A 12,375-nucleotide genomic window follows, 5' to 3' on the forward strand; every position below is an offset into this window, starting at 1 on the left:
ACCTCCTTTAGCAGACTTTTGGTCACTCAAGCAGCTGTGAATGGTTCCAGTAAGAATGATGTTTTACTCTTGTTTCATTAGAGTAACTTCTCTTTTTTTCTTGCTGTTAAAATCTGTGCTGCTGGAAGAAAAAAAACAAAGACAGAAGCACACATGAACAGTTTATCTCAGCAGCTGCAAGCAAGCTCACCTTCTGCGAGCAGCTTCTAACTTCCTCAGTGCGGAGCACTGGCAGGCCCTCACCTCGCCTCCCACTGCCCAGGCTTGCTGAGCCTCCAGGAAAACAGCCAGTCACTGCTGGAAGAAATCCCCTCACCTCTCCCTGTCTCTTTGCTTACAAACTTTACAATAATGCTCATCTGAATGGGAAGCAGCTTCTTTCTGCAGCACACAGCCCTCTTCTATTAGGCTTTCTTATGTTTGCAAGAACTAGTTCCACAGTCACCTTTGAAGAAACGTTTGTTTTGCCAGTTTTCACAAAAGCCCCCCTTAACCATGTTTCATTTTTGGCTTGCAGTTGTCAAGTGCTCCACAGCTTTTCCTCCCTCTGTGGACCATCGTGTTCCAGTATTGTACTTTGTACCAAACACTATGTTAGGCTTGCTCGGTTTCTCCACCTTCCCCATTTCTTCTCTGATGCTACCTATGTACCAGTTTGCTGTCTTTTTTGCTGATCTATCCCACACACATAATTCCTCTTCCCCCTCCTCTTTTTACCATTGAAACAGGAACTCTTTGTGCTTTTCTGCTTTTAATAGAAGACCCATTCCTCCCCCCATAAACACCACATCCTTTTACACAGTGAACTCTGCAGGTGTGTTTTCGTCCTTACCTCTCATTCACCACTCCTCTGGAGCTACTCTTTTAACAACATGCAGACACACTCCCTCCCACACCCCCACACCATGTGCCGAATAACCGACTTTCCAGTCTGCTGCCTTGATAGTAGCTTTTCTGCAGCTGGTTACTTTCCTCTCATACATCCAACAAGTCTCTAATGACTGCTCTTTAGTATAATGATCCACAAAGCTTTTCTCTTACCTCAACCCTTTCCTCCTCCTCAGCAGACCTGATATACATGCTCAGCTGTTTAAGGAATGTGACTTACACTTGATTTTTTTCCCTTAATTTCAAATGTTGATATTGGTTTCTTGCTGGCTTATTGTTGCTTCTCGGTTCACCAAAGGAAGAAGATCTCCTGCTCTCCAAGCACTGGTACTCTCTCTGTATCCATACTAGCTTGATGTATATGCATAACTAGGTATGGTAGGTATGCTTTACCTCATTAAAAACAGTGATGAGTAGGGCCATCTTGTGAGTGGTGGTGTCGCGGCCCGAAGGGAGTCGTTCAGGACGACCTCCCTCCCCTTGGGGCCAAACGACCAAGTTCGTGATGCCCTTGGACTGAATTAAGGTGAAACGACACCAGCCAACCAATTTTAAGATTTATTAAGGAATCAACTAACTAGACACGTCCCGCGTCACACGTTTAGGGAAAAAAGAGGAAAAGGAGAAGACAGAGAGAGAGAGAAAGATAGATATCACCACCCGTGGATCCAGCGGCATCCCGTTGGTCCTCTTCTCTTGGGAGTCTCGGTGGCGGGGGCGCAGCGGCGGGAGGAAGCGCCCGTCTGGTTCCACTGACTCCGCTCCAGTTCCTCAGTCATCGCAAGCAAGCCCCCCCTCTATTCACGCCGTCTGCAGTTTTTATAGGTTCTTGCCCCACCTCCGGGAGGTGCTTCCTCACTTCCCATGCAGATTAGCTGTCATGCGCAGTCCGCCCTCTCGGAACCTTCCAGAAACGGGCTGGGGCATCTGGGGGTCTCCTGCTCACGCGCAGATGGCAAATAAGTACGTGCAGTTCATGCCCTAGAGATGACCTTCTGCCCTTTTCGCACCCTTTTTACCTCGTGCAGGTGCACAAGGTTGTTTACCTCGCGGACGGCTCCCAGGGGCGCCGGCGTGGCATTGCCCGACGTGCCTTGGCGGCAGCGGCTTTGCAGCAGCAGCAGCAGCAGCAATGTCGAGACAAAACCACATGTAGAGAACCAGTCCTCTACAGGTGGTTCTGTCCATTTTTCAGTGCCTGTATGATATGGTTTCCTGGCTCAAAAGAAAGGTGGAGTTTTTATTCTGGCAGAACAAGATTCACGAATACAGGTTGCTTAGCCATGCCCCTTGTCTAACCATATTTTCCCATCTGAAACACCCATCCTTACATGTTCATTGACAGAGTTGTTTTTGAACTGTGGTAGCTCAATCTTTCAATTATAAAATTGTAATGTAAAATCTTGTCACCAATAAAATAAGCACACACCTCACGTTTACTTTTGACTGCCTACAATCTTGAGTTAATTTCCAGTATCAGAGGTCCATTAGCAGCACAAACATTCACAGGCACCTAAAGTAACTTTCCAAAGTAATTACATAAGAGAAGTGGAGAGCTCCTTCTTCACCTACTTGTGCAGATCAAAGAACTCCACCCCATGCTTTAACTTGTCTTTCAAGCCTGAGAGGCATAGGGATTTGTCAAACAATTCGGTGCTGGAGATCAACAGTTCTCTGAAAATTTCCTGTTCTTGGTTCTTCATTTAGGAAATGGTAGAGGGTTGCTACTAGGGCCTGCAATTTTATGGGTTTTAAAACAGACCAACAGGATGTCAACACCCTTCCCACTATAATACCTAAGTAAAGCAACTGAACACTGTTGTTACAGGGGAAAACTGCTCAGCTCACCTGGGTTAAATCCAGTCAGGATCAAAGTGGTTTATTGATTTCTTAATGACACATAATTAACCGACAATCAGTGAACCATACATTCAGAATCAATATCAGCAATACAATGGATAAACTAAAATACTCAACAATTACAAAATGTTAATGAGCACCTACAAATTTTTGTAACTAACCTCTTAACTAACCCTCAAGGTTCTAATTCCCTCCCAAATACACACTCAATACAGTTACATGCACACACATCCCCTCTCATAGGCAGTATGGGTTAGAAGCATGCCCTTTCAGGCCTGCAAATTCTCCTATTTACCCACATTTCCTGTTGGAGACTTGGGTACTCTAGCTTCATGGGTGTCTCTACTGCTCCCTACAACCCACCAAGCCACACAGTGATGAGAAAACACCCCACTAGTTTGTACACCTGAGATGTGGGTCTCTACATGTTGCACTCACACAGTAGCTGGATCCAGTCTACTAATGGCACCTGATCTGACTGCTGTTCTGTCACACTTGCTCCAAGGTCTCTCCCCGCAATCACAAGTTTTCATGCTTATTTTGTACTTTTCAAGCTGACTCCTTCTATTCTTAACATTCTCTTGTAATCCCCAGGTTACTATTTAACTGGGATGAAGGTCATCTAAAGCAAACTTAGTCATTTTTACTTTCTTTCTAGCACTATCTATCTGGTTTTGGACAAACACCCTTTCAGAACAGTTTTGGGTATTCTGTTCACACTCATATTCTTATCGTATCAGCTGTTGTTACCCAGACCACATTAGCAAGAAGGTGTTCCAAAGACTCCCATACGACCACATTTAAAAGACCAGAGCTAGAATTCCTTTCCTCTCACTCTCCTATGGAGGCATATACTATTACTGGCAAAGGTTATGCAGTTTCAGCTGTCATTGATGTGGTCTTTTGTTAGAGTATATCCTTAGTTTGCCTTCAGAACAAACTAGAGCAATTATGAAAGAGGTATCTATATTTCTCTAAAATAGTGAATTTCTTATTTTATACCTACTCACCTCAATACCAATCCTTAAATAGATTCTGACTGTCCAAAAGCCAGATAGAACACAGAAAGCAAATTGAACTCAGAAATCACAGTACTGTCTTTGAAAACCAGCATGCATTTACAGGACTATAGTATTTTTTTCCTAGAATGGCACTTCACTAACAATCATTTAATAGATTTTTTTAATTACAGGCAGAGTTATCACCACTATCACTAATAAGTCTGCAAATAGCATTTCAAATTCTGAGATCCTCTCATGTACTATGTTTCCTGCAGTTGCAGTAGGTTGAGAGTAAAGCTGTAGCAGAAACTGTAGTCTAGCCAGGGTAAAATCTTTCTCCTGCATCCTCACTTAGCCAATGAAGGGCACAGCATACTCCAGTTATTCACAGAGTGTTTGAAACATTGGCACTTAGAAATCCCACAGGCATCTCTGCCTTGCAGAAAGCCTACCAAAGGAATGCTCCATCACACTGTGGCACGAGAAAAGTGCAGATAGGCACGATGACTCCATCAATCATTTCTGTCCCTGTTTGGGAGGGAAGGGAGGAGGGAAGGAAATTCCAGCACTATTCTTCAGTTCTAGGCCAATGGGAAACTTATAAACACTAATATTTTTCAAACAGGCATGCCCCAGCATGTCATGACAGGATATATACTCTCTGTCTGCTACAGTTATTGGAGGAAATGGGGGGAGATGTCATGATGCCAAGTAACTTGCCCATGGAAGAGTAAGTAGATGAAGCAAAAGGAAAATTTGTGCAAATGCAGAGAGATTTTTTACACTGACAAAGGAAAAACCCTGGAACAGCACAGTGTGCTGGAGATGCTGGATAAGGCCACACTGCTAGCTACCCATATTCTTTCTGCTTCCAGACTTTCCTTCTCTTTGGTACTCAGCTGCTCTGGAAATATACATCTGTATAGATGTGAAAATCACCTGTGAAACAACTACTCCTCATCTACTGAGGCTTCAGGCCTTTTTTTTCCAGGCCATTCCTCCTAGTCTTATTGTTTTGTATCAGCTTGCTCTTCTCTGTCTGCTCCACATCACACTGGCTTCTGCCACCTCCTCCTTCACCTTGCCACAGATGGGTTAGTATCTTCTTTTTTTTTCTGAATTCCCTTGGTAATGGTACTTTCTTATCTAGTGCCAGATGTGGAAAAACTTTCTCTGATGGCTAACATTAATTCATGTCTCCTCTGCAAGAGTGAATAGCTCACTACACTTCATGTAATTTGATAAGCTGTAACCTTAAACTGCAACAGCACTCCAGTACCTCCTTAAAATTGTAACAGAAAAAAATTCAATTGCTTGGCAATGCATTGTGACTTCAACTTACCCACGATGAAGCAACCAGAGCAATAGGGGTGATAATGAATAATAGAAACAGTGAAGAACTGGATAGCTGCTAGTTCTTTGCATTGTGTTAATCTCTGGTTCTCTGTTCTTTTTCACAGTTATCTGTTTCTGCTAGTTTGCCTCTATAACAAGCTGAGCGCTGTTAAAGATGAAAACAGAAAGCTCTTGGATGCTTTCTCCCCACTGAGAAAATTCATAACTACCCTCTCTTCTAATTTCAAGGAAAGATAAGAATATGTGGGTTTGTTCAGACTGAAATATTAGTAATTATAATGTCATTATCCCATTGTTTGGCTTCTCCTGTTAGCAGTACCACAGGTGAACTGCTGCAAAATATGCTCTAATTTGTAACTTTCCCTGAACTTGACAGTCAGATTGACTTTATCTTGATGGCACAGAATAATCTGAACAGCTTTTATTAGCCTACTTTCTGAGCTATCCCTCCTGCTTTAATACCTCCTTTTATATATATATGTTTCTCAGTTCTCAAAATAGCCTTTTAAAATGTAGTTTTTAAGACTAATCTTAAACAGCTGTCCTAAAAGGCTTTGTTATTGGTTTTATGAGTGGCAACATTTGACTTTGGTAAAGATGTTGCTTAAGCATTGACAGATAACTCATTTTCCAGCTGATACATTCTCTGCTTAAAACTGCCTGCTCCACTCTACATTCACACTGTTAGCAAGTTGCGAACAAATGCTTGCTCAAAATCCTGAAACATTTAAGGGTTTGTAAAGACTTGCACCACTTAAGAAATGTGAGTCAAAAGCAGCCAGCAACTTCTGTGGCAGTTATCTGTCAGCATTTTCCTTAATTTTTAAGGAAAGGTTCACTTGTAAAGGTTCAGTGAAGAGGTCTGGTGAGAAGGCTTAGATATCAGAAAATGCCATCTCTCTGAGTGCTACTAGCAATACCACATTCTTTGAACAGACATAGACTTTGTGTTATTTTAACAGTCTTAAATAAAAACACCTCACCAAGTTTCTCCATTTGAAATAGCATCTATGCAAAAGAAGTAGTTGTACTCTTTTTAACTCCAAGGCTTTTTTTTTTTTTTTTTTTTTTTTTTTTGCCTATCAACCAAATTATCTTTTTTCAATAAAATATAATTTATACTAAAAATAGCATGCAATTAGACTCAAAAGAGAAACCACGATAATACATTCTCTCTCATATATACTCAGTATAAGAACCAAATAAGAAAATGAAGCAAAAAAAGAAATTAAAGAACCTTGAATTCCAGAATCTGTATAAAAATGATGGTGTTTTACTATCTGAAGATGTTATTATACTTCTTGACATCTGAAACTTGTCCCTGGATGACAGAAAGCAGAAACATCCTAAACTTCCCTAACTAGTCTGAACTTAACTAGACTTCCTTACTTAGTCTTAATAATATAAGCAACCCAAAATGTAACTCTTTTCCTATATTCTTCATATATCATGTGTCAAAAATCATTTATCTCAGTTTCAGTAGAGGTGTTGTAAGTTTAAAATGACTTTGTATTGTCAAAATAATTTTACTGATTACTATTTTCACATCTATATTTACATGTCTCCTACAAGGGAGCCTACGAAACATGTTGCTTCAGGCAGACTGCCAAAGCCAAGATGGTATCAAACAAGCAACCATACTTAAGGAGCACCCAGAAAGTATCCCAGTCAACTACAACTTGGTTTCCAAAGAGCCCTCTGAATGCTGAACAGGTAGCAGGTATTGCAGCGGTCATCTGACTACTGAGAAGTTACTTGCAGTTCTCTCTATATAGAAGACCTTAGGAGATTGAGATGGTGCTCGTAATGACTAAAATACATTTGATAATCTGAGATAAAATGTGCCACAGCACAGAAGGGAGCATTTTAGCATGGTCAGTTTATCTGTTAATGACATGTTAATCAGCAAAAGACATCTGAAGAGTTTTGGAATCTTGCAAAGTATCTATTTCCTTCGTCTCCTGCTCTTTAAACTGCACGTTTCTCTGCAGAGCACTGAAGAATCCCCACATATGTTTCTCCAAGATGTTACTCCCAATCACATATAAATTGAACCAATTCTTTGTCTTTCTATCCAAATGAAGGAGTCACCTTTATCATGAACTTTATGTGCCATGAATCACAACGACTTTGAACCATGCTAATAGTAACAAACACTGCTAATCAGAGCTCTGTCAGGGCCCAGTGATAAAGAAACTCACACCATAAATGTTGTTGCTCATGAATCACAAAAACTGCAACCCAAAAGCTCTTCTCTATCACTGATCTGAGATACAGGTGCTAACTTACACTGCTCAGCTTGATAAGCTTAGGTTGATAGGTTGTCAGCCTACAGAGGGATCTTGAAATAACATCCAGAAGATAGAAAGGCTCAAATATTTGTCACACACTGGTGACACAACTTTGTGTGTTGCAGACTACCATCATGTTCATCTCACAGGCCAAGGCACAACTGCATGGTTTGTAGATATTTGCAAAGGTCATATCAACGATACCAAATATCCTCAGCAATCGGACTAGAGTCTGAAAGACCATTTTTATCTTGACCTGAGTCTAGGGCTCTTGAGAACTTTACAGAACAATTGCCAATTCTACTGGCACTCTGATCAACTGATACATGCTGGGCTGTCACTCCACTAGCACCTTTTCTCTGATCAACTGCTTAAATGAGCCTATGGCCAGGATGTGCACCCTGACGCTCATAAGTGCTGTGGCATTTTTCAACAGGATTATCAGAAACCATATGTTCTCAAAGCTGAGCATACACACCTGTTTAAAGTCTCCTTGGTGTGGCCGAAGAAGCTGGTTTATGTCTATCACCATGCTAGCTCCTCCTGCTCTGGTATTTGATCCTGGAAGGGCTTCAAGCTGCATGGCTTCCTATCCAAATTCCTGGTTCCCACCCCTTCTCAGACAATCTAGCCCTCACATGGCTACTTCAGAGACTGCATCATGGATTGAAATTTTAGCTTTGCCAAATTTATTGTTACAAAAGCAAAAATTCAACTTTCAACTTTACTCTGCTGTACAAGAAGAAACATCCTCTAATATCAAAACCCGCAAGAAATGTGGGGAAAGCTAATAGAATAATTCACCGACCAGCAAAGGCAGACTCATAGGGATTGATATAGTTTTAAAAGCCTGTTTTCTTTAAAAATAATCTTACTTATCAAAAACACGACTATTCATTATGAAGTTGAATGAAATGATCAAAGTATGCAGAAAGGATTCTCCTCATAAAAAAGTCAAAACTATTTTATGAAGCAAAATTCTTATATTGGTTTATGAAAAAAATAATTTCTGTTACATATGCCTTATACTGAAAAGTTTGTATCAGAATAAAACTGACTTACCTTGTCCTTTATAAAAGGGGTATTTTAATAGTTGAAATTGAGGCATCAAAATCATAGAAAAATTTAGGATAGAAGGGACCCGCGGGGGTCATCTAGTCAAACCTCCTGCTCCAAGCAGGGTTAATGTCAAGGTTAGATCAAGGTGCTCAGAGCCTTGTCCACTCAAATTTTCAACATCTCCAGAGATGAAGAATCCACAATCCTTCGATGATAGCATTGATCTGCAAAAAAAGTTTCTGAATCTTTATGTGAGAGAACAGATTGAACTGTCCAAGAAGGCTCATCATTACTTTAAACTGGTACTTCTGTACTATTTACAAATACACGGCTGAAGATGAGACACTAACACAAGGTACTACCATTTTTTTGCCTTCCACATACATTGAGTACTCTGGAAAACGGCAAATCCCTAACAGCCTTACTGGCTAGGGATGATGGTTTGGAATGCCACTTATTGATTGATCTGCCTTGAAAAGGTGGAGGAGAGAATTTGTTTAGACAATATCCTAGACAATACCCTAGGAGTCTTCCTCCTCAGGTTTTTGATGCAACTTTGGCTTGTTAAAGAGTGCAGTCAGAGAGAAAAGGGGAAACTGGAGTGCCAACTAGCTCTTGTGCACATTTCCCATAAAACTTAACCTCCTTCAAGGATTTCATGACTCTTGCCTCCTTTACCAGCTATAGTCAAACCCTCATATTAATATAGACTAAAATAAGAATTCTTACTTCTAGCAAACCTCTTCAGAAAAACAGATTTTTCTGTAATTAACACTTTTCTCTCAAACTTTTCGTTAGCAGAGAACACCAAGTGCAGAGATTTTCAGGCACATACACATTTTTAAAAGAATCAATACTGCAAGTCAATAGTTCTTATTTTCTGACATTGCAATTCAAGTTCCCATTTTTAATATTTTCCTTCTATATGGAGTTTTCCTTTAACAATAGTTACAAAAAATGATATCTTAGGAATAATTTAACTTCAACCATTTTCAAACATTTTTATTACTACAATTTCAGAAGGAATATTATATATTTGAAAAAATAAAATTGTTTCAGCTTTCCATCTGCCATTAGTAAGTAGTACATTAAACATTGTCTTACAGTCCAAATCCACTAATTACAATATACAAGTTATCACTAAGATTGCTTACAGCTGACGCTAATGTAATGAAACTGCAGTCAATCTTGCTACTATTCTTTTTTTTTTTTTCATTTTACTATAATTTTTATACACATCACTGCAAAAGACTTTACAGCTTCCAAGGAAAATGTGGTGAGATGAAAACTCAATTGTCCTTTCATTATCTCATTATTCAATGAAAAACATTCACGTACGTTCTACTGAGTTTTTCTATTTCTCTATTTTTTTTTGACAGAAGTGTTAATTAGTACTCCTAAAGATGCACATTTTTGATACCTATAACCAGGCATTTTCCTTATTTCTTCGGTGCTTGTAACTAGCAAAGATCTTCACTGATCATGACAGAGGACTCTTCAAACAGGGAGTCATTAACAGCAGTATTTTCAGAGACTGATCTTGGGCAATCAAACGGTCTGTTCTGAGGTTTTCAAAACCAACGTTAATTATCACAGAAAAATCTAAAATTGGGTTTACACTATACAAGTTCCAGATACTTTTTTTTCCCTTTTTTTTCCCCTTAATCTCTAATATGGCTACTCACTGGAATCCATCCATCGTACATTGACTTTGCACTCAAATTTTAGGATTCTCCTCTTTCCTTGATTGCATACTGCCTGCATTTTGGTAAATACTCAGACTCAGCTTGGCTGCATACCAATAAATTCCCCAAATGGAGAAACAGGGGCATAGAGAAAGTTCAGGCTGCACTTGAGTTCTAATCCTACTGACAAAATATATATGAATGCAACAAGATTGGTTTCATACTAGATTTTCCATAATCTTTCAAAGCTATCTTAATAAGACTGAGAGGCACATGTCCCTCCACACACTAAACTCTTCCATTGTGCCCCAGAATGCCCCATGTGCCCCATTCTCTACCAAAACCTTAATTTTCAGGAAGGCTTTAAAGTACTCCTTTTATTTTTAGGGCAGTTTCTCCCTGCACCACCATCATGTGTGTCTAGAGAGAGACCGACAGGGAATGTGGATTCTTGTGAATGCATGTCCAACAATATCTTTTCACAGTATACTGCTTTTACATGACAGACGGCCCAGACCAGCTTTAGCCATACAGTTGAGTACTACACATTTAAAATTAAGAAACTAACAGAGGATAAACTGCATGCCTGGGAATGCAATCAGCCTTCTTGGGAAGGAGGCTGGATGTTCCCTTCTTTGAGAAATTAATTTTTATTTTAGGGTGGTGCTGTCTATCATCACATTGAGGTCCTACACTTCCATGTTGCTGGCTGGGGCTCCAGAACCAGACTCTGTGAAGGAAACAGCCAGTGCGGGGGCACGTTTTAGGCTGCATCAGGGGCAGACTCTCCTAGACATTAGTAGCCTGTTACAATTCCCTTGTCCCCATGAATCTCAAAATAGCCTAAGATGAGAGTGATAAATGTGATTAGAAGGCAGCAGTGACCAAGTACGCCAGAAAGAAATCCTGCTTAGTAAAAACATGTCACATCCCAGGTTACCACTAGCTAGATGCAGTGCTCAGGCACTTTATACATAGCATGGCTGGGAACCTCAGAATAGCTTTAGCTGTTGCCCACTTGTTCACCAGCATAGCTATAGGACACAGTGTAACTCCCGACCAAGATGTACACTGTTCCTCATGCATGGCATGCTTGGAAAAGGGGACAGTGCAGTGTGCATAGGGCAGACATAATTGAAGTGGTGTAGGCTTATGACAGTACTCAGATAGAAAGACAGTAACATTTTTCAGCATTTCCACAGAAGGCCCAATGCAGTTCTCTAAGCCACAAGCCTTAGTGGTGAAATTTTAGTGCTTTTTAATGTAAAAGCAGGGTCTACTGAAGTCTGCAGGGCCATAAAATATGTTTAGCAGTAGGGACTAAAAGGGCAATTAGTAACACCTACGGGAAGCACAGGTACTGTTCCATAAACTTAAAAGGTATGCTGGGCTTTTTATTAGGATGAGGATCTATAGCACAAAGCTTCCCTCATCTGAGTATCTCAAAACCTGTTTTGTGAACATTGCTCCAAATGAGATAATGTTCCTGAAAAAGTAACATACTGAGGAAAAACAAAATAACAGTGCCATCTACTGTTCCTATTTAACAGAAGACCGTTGAATGCTAGTTTCTTTTCCTTAGATTTCACTGTGAAATAAACTATGCTTATCCTTGCAATTACCTGAATGACACTGTTTTTATTGCATATATATTTTGTTGACAGCACTCTTTAAACCTCTCCTTCTGGCATTCACCAGGAACTGTCTAACATTTGTGTTGAGCCTGTAGCAAGTTCAGTTTGAGCCTTAGTCACAGCAAATTTCTTGCAGCTCTCAGTATGAAAAAGTGAAGAGATACAAGATACTGAGAGAATGTACTGGGAAACTATCACTATACAATTGTCCTGTTCTTATATTTTTCACTGGGAATCTGCTACTGGACATCGATGGGCACATCCTAATGTTCTGTACAGTAGTAGTCCATGAAGGAATGTTTTCCTACAGCGTTAGTCTGATATCAGCACTAAAAGCAAAAATAGAGTTAAGTCCTCAAAAAGTCTCTTATATCTGCAAGAAATAGCAATGATTAGTATTTCAAAGATGTTAGGATCCACTATTTTGATTTTTTCAGCATATGTTAAATAAAGGAAGTTACTGGTAATCAGATTCACATAGGGCAAGCATTTAATTACATCAACTTAAACAAAAACAAACTGAAAATAAATATGGCTCTGAATGTTTCCCTGAGAAAAAAATTCTCATTTCTCAATTACCAAAAATTCTGCATTAGGCCTT

Source organism: Dromaius novaehollandiae, chromosome 3, assembly GCF_036370855.1.
Source record: "Dromaius novaehollandiae isolate bDroNov1 chromosome 3, bDroNov1.hap1, whole genome shotgun sequence".
NCBI lineage: Eukaryota > Metazoa > Chordata > Aves > Casuariiformes > Dromaiidae > Dromaius > Dromaius novaehollandiae.